Source organism: Chlorocebus sabaeus, chromosome 2, assembly GCF_047675955.1.
Source record: "Chlorocebus sabaeus isolate Y175 chromosome 2, mChlSab1.0.hap1, whole genome shotgun sequence".
Classification (NCBI taxonomy): Eukaryota; Metazoa; Chordata; class Mammalia; order Primates; family Cercopithecidae; genus Chlorocebus; species Chlorocebus sabaeus.
This window is the reverse complement of record NC_132905.1, coordinates 95,531,966-95,538,155: the sequence shown is the minus strand read 5'-3', so window position 1 is coordinate 95,538,155 and position 6,190 is coordinate 95,531,966. Positions and strand designations below refer to the sequence as shown.

General features: G+C 49.0%; 1 non-coding gene across 1 annotated transcript; it reads right to left on the bottom strand.

The window, feature by feature from the left end:
- Window positions 1–331: 331 nt before the first annotated feature.
- Window positions 332–452, bottom strand: LOC119619511 (small nucleolar RNA SNORA32). Its single transcript, XR_005235978.2, has one exon. It is a non-coding gene; the product is annotated as a small nucleolar RNA SNORA32 (small nucleolar RNA).
- Window positions 453–6,190: the final 5,738 nt, after the last annotated feature.

Below are 6,190 nucleotides of genomic sequence, written 5' to 3'. Positions count from 1 at the left end.
ATTTTAGGAGGGAGGTCTGCAGCCACTTTTATTTCAACCTGCACTCCCAGTTCTGACCCTGACTCCTTGTCTCTCTGGATGCCCTCTGGGCCCCATGACCCCTAGACCCAAACCACCCAGACCCCTGGGGCAGGAGCCCTTCTTCAGCTGGTGGCTGCCATGTCCCTCGCTGCTGCTGCTAAGTGTTTCTGTTCCATCTGTGCCCCACAAAAGGTGTCCATCTGGATTTTCGGTAGTTTGGTTTTTTTCTGGCTTGCATTATATTTCTATTGGACAGTGCTTATCTAGGCACTGGAAGTAAAACGAATGAAAGTTTAATAAAGGGTTAATAAAATGCTCCCAGTGGGCTGATCGCTAGCAAGGTGGCAGACAGAAAACCCAGTGAGGAATTCTCTTATCGATGTGTCCACAGCAAATGAGAAATTGTATGCTAAATGCCTTGGTAACAACCAGATCTGTTTTCCAGTCTGTGTCTTCTCGTTTTCTCTTTATATAGTTTATCTATCTGTGTATTTTGAGACAAATTTATGAAGCACCAGTCACGGTACCAGGTTTTAAACTATTTTCAAACGTATCTGTTCCATTTTTATCAGAAAACAATTCAGAACGCTCATGGGGAAGTAGGGACATTCCCAGCCTTGCCCTCACTTGACCTCAAGCAGCAGTGGCCTCCTCGGCCCCACTCTGTGACGCACGATTTTCCCAGGTTCCCAGGCCCCCACCTGTATGGGGCGGCAATAACAAATCCCACAGGCCAGGAGCTTCAATGTGCATTTATTGGTTCAAAGTCCTGGAGGCTGAAAATCCGAGATGAAATTATTGGCAGGGCTGGCTCCTCTGAATCCTCTCTCCTCTGCTTGCAGACGGCAGCTCCTCCCTGTGTCCTCACAGGGTCATCCCTCTGTGTGCATCTGTGTCCTCATCTCCTGGTCTTACAGGACATAGTCAGATTGGACCAGGCCCACCCTAATGCCGTCATTTGAACTCGATCACCTCCACAAAAACCCTGTTTCCAAATAAGGTCACATTCTGAGGTATGGGGGTTAGGACTTCAACATATGGATTTTGGGGGACACAATTTAGCCCAAGCACCCCTTCACCTTGTTTTCCTCCTGTCCCCCCTTAGAGCTTTCTGCTGTGCCCCAGGGCACCACATGGGGCTCTTGTCTCCAGCTTCATTTCCTGAGAGATCCCAGCCAGCACTACCGCATTAAATCTTGTCTTGACACCCACATGGGAAAGACTCCCCCGTTCCTGCTCCCAGCCCGGGCCTCTCCACAACTCCAGAGTTGGGTACTCAGTTGCTTCTTTGATGTCTCCCTTTGGGGATCCAGAATTCATATCAGATCTGACTTGTCTGAACCCCAGTGATCCTTTCACCCCCAACTTATCTCTGTCCACTCGGGGATGGTGCCTCCATCTCTCCTGGACTAGAAACACCAAGTGTTGTCTCTTCACTAATAAGGAGAGAAAGGCAATGAGTTACCTGTGCCTCTTCTGAACCAATCAAATGAAATGGCAGACAAGTAAAGGCACGGAAAGGAAGAAAAAGGGTTGGAACGGTGCAATGGTGCACGGCGGGTGGACCGCACTGGTCTTGGTCTCCTCCGCCTGCTTCACCTGCAGAAGCAGAGACAGATGGGCTTGCAGGGGTCTAGGTTGGAGGAGTCCAGGTAAAGGGCCCACCCAGGTCTCACTGGCTTGGGAACAATGGGTTCAGATTTCCCAAGCACTGCAGAGAAGCTAGGATGGTTCCAGAATTTTCCTGTGAGCTCAAACGGGAGATTTTCTGGAAAGCTGGAGCCTAGACGTCCTGGGAGAAAGCTGCATGGCCTCGGCATTTTGCGAACATTGCAATAGTAAGCTATTTGCATTGCAATCCTGAGGACCGCTGTCTGTTTCTGTTCATGCTCTCTCTCCTCTCTGGGTGTCCTGGCTGTAGTGCAGTGGCCTCAGGCACACAGGAGCGGTGCTAAGGAGTGGGAGGTGCACGGAAGTTGGGATCAGTGAGTAGTTTTTTTTTGTTTGTTTTGTTTTTTTTTTTTTTTTTTTTTTTACAAATACCAAAAGATTTATTGTAGACGGGAAGTGGATAGATTACTTCAGCAAAGTGAACTGTGTGATCTCCAGGATGGAGGGAGAAAGATCTGATCCAAACGAGAACAGATTTGTTTATTACAGGTATGACAGCCTAAAGAAATTATCTTTTTGCAAAAGAAATATTAAATGATTTAGCAGTCTCCAGTGAGTAGTTCTTATGTTGTCGGCAGTCATGTGCAGGTAATTTGTGGTTAACTCTGAGCGGTGGGAATGGCTTCCAGGAATACACGTAACACACACAGTGCCTGCTGGGTGGCAAGGTGCAGGGCCAGGTGTCTCCCCACCACAGAAGTACAGTATGCCCTACGTTGCCCAGCACTTTAAGTTTTCGGGAAATGGAGTAGAGAAGGGAGTGTTAGAATTCCAGAGCCAGAAGCTACCATGTCAAGAGAAGGCTGAAGTATCTTTCCAAGTGCTCAGCAGGAATGCTATTTTTGTAATTACTGTCCCAAGAAGTAAGCAAAGTGCATGCACCTCAAAGCTGTAGTTTAACAGGAATTATAATATTAATAAAATTATATTATTTTTGTGGATTTGTGATATTATGATACTGTTAGCTTTTTAGAATTTGTAATCCGTTTTATTTTATTTTCTCGCTTTAAACAAATACGATCTGCTTTGGATCTGCTCTTGTATTTATAATCGTGTATACTATTTCTTAGGCAAGGTCCCCCACATTGTATAAGCTTCATCCTCTATAAAACTTGCACAGGCCCCTTGTGGGCTTCTTACAAATATGCCTCATCCTCCCTCCAGCAGCACTGAGCACCCAGAGTTTGTGCAGAGTGGGCGCGTCTTGCCAGTGCTGACACAGAGAATGAGCCAATATCAGAGAAAACCCGGCCCACCCAGCCAGCTGTGGACTGCTTTGGTGCTTCCTTCTCTCTTCAAAGCATTTCAGATCTATTATTTCATGTGGCCACTGGCTGGGCAGATCACCACATCCCCACGTTACAGAGGTAGAGGCTGAGGCTGAGGGCTCGGTGGTTGACAGATAGCCATCTCGCTCGAAACTGGGGGCCTGGAGCCTGAATGCAAACATCCTGGGCTCTGGTCCCTGCCTGGATGTGCACAAGTCCACATAAATGCCTGGCGAGGCTGGCATTTCCGGTGGCAACCAAGATGTGCCTAAGGAAACATTCTCTCCTCCAGGCCCAGAGGCTGATGTAGCTCCCGTGGGTGCATCTGGTCCAACTGGAAAAACCAGCAAGCCAAGCCCCTGGGGTGACTTCAGGCTGACCGGGGAGGAGAAGTATTTTCAGATGCAGGTAGTGAGAAAAGTAGCAGGAAAAAAATGCTGAATTGTTCAACAAGTGGACAAATCACTGCAATCCCAGCGGGTAGAATGACAGAAGCAGATCCTGGGGCCATTACCTCGACCCCCAGGTCAGTGGATGCACAGCACGCAGGTGCGGGCAGAGGACGGGTCAGGACTCACTTCCATCTCTGTCCTTCCACTTCCTCGCTGGGTCCCCTGTTCCTGTCAGCTCTCCCAGCTTCTCAGCTTGCCCCTGGCGACCGACACAGCTCCCATGTGGGACAGGGAACGCAGGGAATGCGCTTCCAACAACCTTACCCCTGGCCAGTGCTTCCTTCTGGATCCAAAAATAAAGCTGGAGTTTTGGGAACCCCTCCCTCCATGCTGGGTTGTCTGGGTGCAGATGGATCGCCCCTAGGGTTCATGCCCAGGCACAAGTCTGCTGGCACCCACTCAGGGTGGCACTGGCCTGGCTGGTGCCTTCTCCACATCCCTACCCACCTTGACTGCATGGTCCCTGGCTACACAGTGTCCAGCCCCACTACACTGAAGGTAAACACAGCCCCGTCCCCCTCCCCTCTCCAAATCCAGCCCAGCCCCCGAATACCAGGCAACATTGAACAACACGCTCAGACCCTGTGCTTCCTCTGGAAAACAGGGAAACTCTCCCTTCTATGGTTTTGCTCCTGTTGCTCTGAGTGTCTTTTTTTTTTTTTTTTTTTTTTTTTTTGAGACGGAGTCTCGCTCTGTCACCCAGTCTGGAGTGCAATGGCGCAATCTCGGCTCACCACAACCTCCGCTTTCCGGGTTCAAGCGATTCTCCTGCCTCAGCCTCCTGAGCAACTGGGATTACAGGCATGCACCACCATGCCCGGCTAATTTTTTTGTATTTCTAGTAGAGATGGGGTTTCTCCATGTTGGTCAGGCTGGTCATGAACTCTTGACCTCAGGTGAACCACCCCCCTCGGCCTCCCAAAGTGCTGGGATTATAAGCGTGAGCCACTGTGCCCAGCCTCCTCTGGGTGTCTTGTACTGATTGCCACAAAACCAGAGCTGATGTGGCGCCATGAAATCCACTCATCCTCCCAAATCCTCCTGATAAAATGGTACTCAGCTAATAATATCTTTCTTAAGGAAATTATATTACTCTAGGATTTGTAAAATCAGTAGTGCATGTGGTTCTTCTGTCATTTTCTCTTTATTGAATTTCAGGACAGGGAAGCCATTTTCCATATGAAGATTAAGCTATCACTGGGTGGGGGTCCAGCTCCGTGTCTCCATCATTGATGCCATGGGTGAAAGTATGAGTTTAAAACTTATTTATTTATTTATTTTTGAGAGAGTCTCTGTCGCCCAGGCTGGAGTGCAATGTCATGATCTCGGCTCACTGCAACCTCTGTATCCTGGGCTCAAGTGATTCTCCTGTCTCAGCCTCCCGAGTAGCTGGGATTATAGGCATACACCACCACGCCTGGCTAATTTTTGTATTTTTAGTAGAGACAGGGTTTTACCATGTTGGCCAGGCTTGTCTTGAACTTCTGACCTCAAGTGATCCACCCACTTTGGCCTCCCAAAGTGCTGGAGTTATAGGCGTGAGCCACCGCGTCTGGCCAATGAGTTTAGAATTAAGAAACAGGGCTGGGTGCAGTGGCTCACACCTGTAATCCCAGCACTTTGGGCAGCTGAGGCAGGAGGATTGTTTGAGCCCAGGAGTTCAAGATCAGCCTGAGCAACATAGCAAGACCCTGTCTCTACAAAAAATATTTTTTAAAAACCTAGCTGGGGCTGGGCGCGGTGGCTCACGCCTGTAATCCCAGCACTTTGGGAGGCTGAGGCTGGCAGATCACAATGTCAGGAGATTGAGACCATCCTGGCTAACACAGTGAAACCCCATCTCTACTAAAAATACAAAAAATTAGCCGGGCGAGGTGGCGGGCGCCTGTAGTCCCAGCTACTTGGGAGGCTGAGGCAGGAGAATGGCGTGAACCCGGGAGGCGGAGCTTGCAGTGAGCTGAGATCGCACCACGACACTCCAGCCGGGGAGACAGAGCGAGACTCCATCTCAAAAACAAACAAACACACACACACACAAACCTAGCTGGGTGTGGCAGTGCATGCCCATAGTCCCAGCTACTCAGGAGGCTGAGGTGGGAGGATCACTTGAGCCCAGGAGTTTGAGGCTGCAGTGAGCTGTGATCGTTTCACTGCATCTAGCCTGGGTGACAGAGCAAGACTCTGTCTCTAAAAAAACCACCAAGGTTTAGGGAAAAAACAGACAGAAATGCCGAGGATCGAGCCACAGGCTTCTTTCCCAAGTCCTGACCCTTGGCATTTTAATTCCTCGAGCTGGTTCCATTCTCTCCCACCCCTTGGTTTTACGTCAAGCTATCATCATGGGGATTTTCTAAAAGTAGAAATACTTTTTCTTTGTCTCTTTATCTTGGGGTTGATCCGGTAGAAATACTTTTTCTTTGTCTCTTTATCTTGGGGTTGATCCGGGTCTGAAAAACACACGTGAAAGAATTTTGACCGCAGTCAGATGCTGCCCAAGTATGACAAGGAGAGGCTGTGCTTCTTTAGAATCCAGCGAGCACCATGCTGTTGCCTTAGGTACCTCGTAGGTTTTCGTCTTTTCAGTCAGCCTACAGCATAGACATTCTGTGTCTGATCTCACGGAGGAGGTAACCGAGGCTTAGGGAATTTAAGCAACTTTTCCAGATTACACATCTCAGGAATGACAGTTCTAAGGGTTAAGACCACTTGTCTGATGTCAATATCAAGATTGTAACGAACTTGAGCAGAACACACTGGTCAGCCAGTCCCTCTTTACAG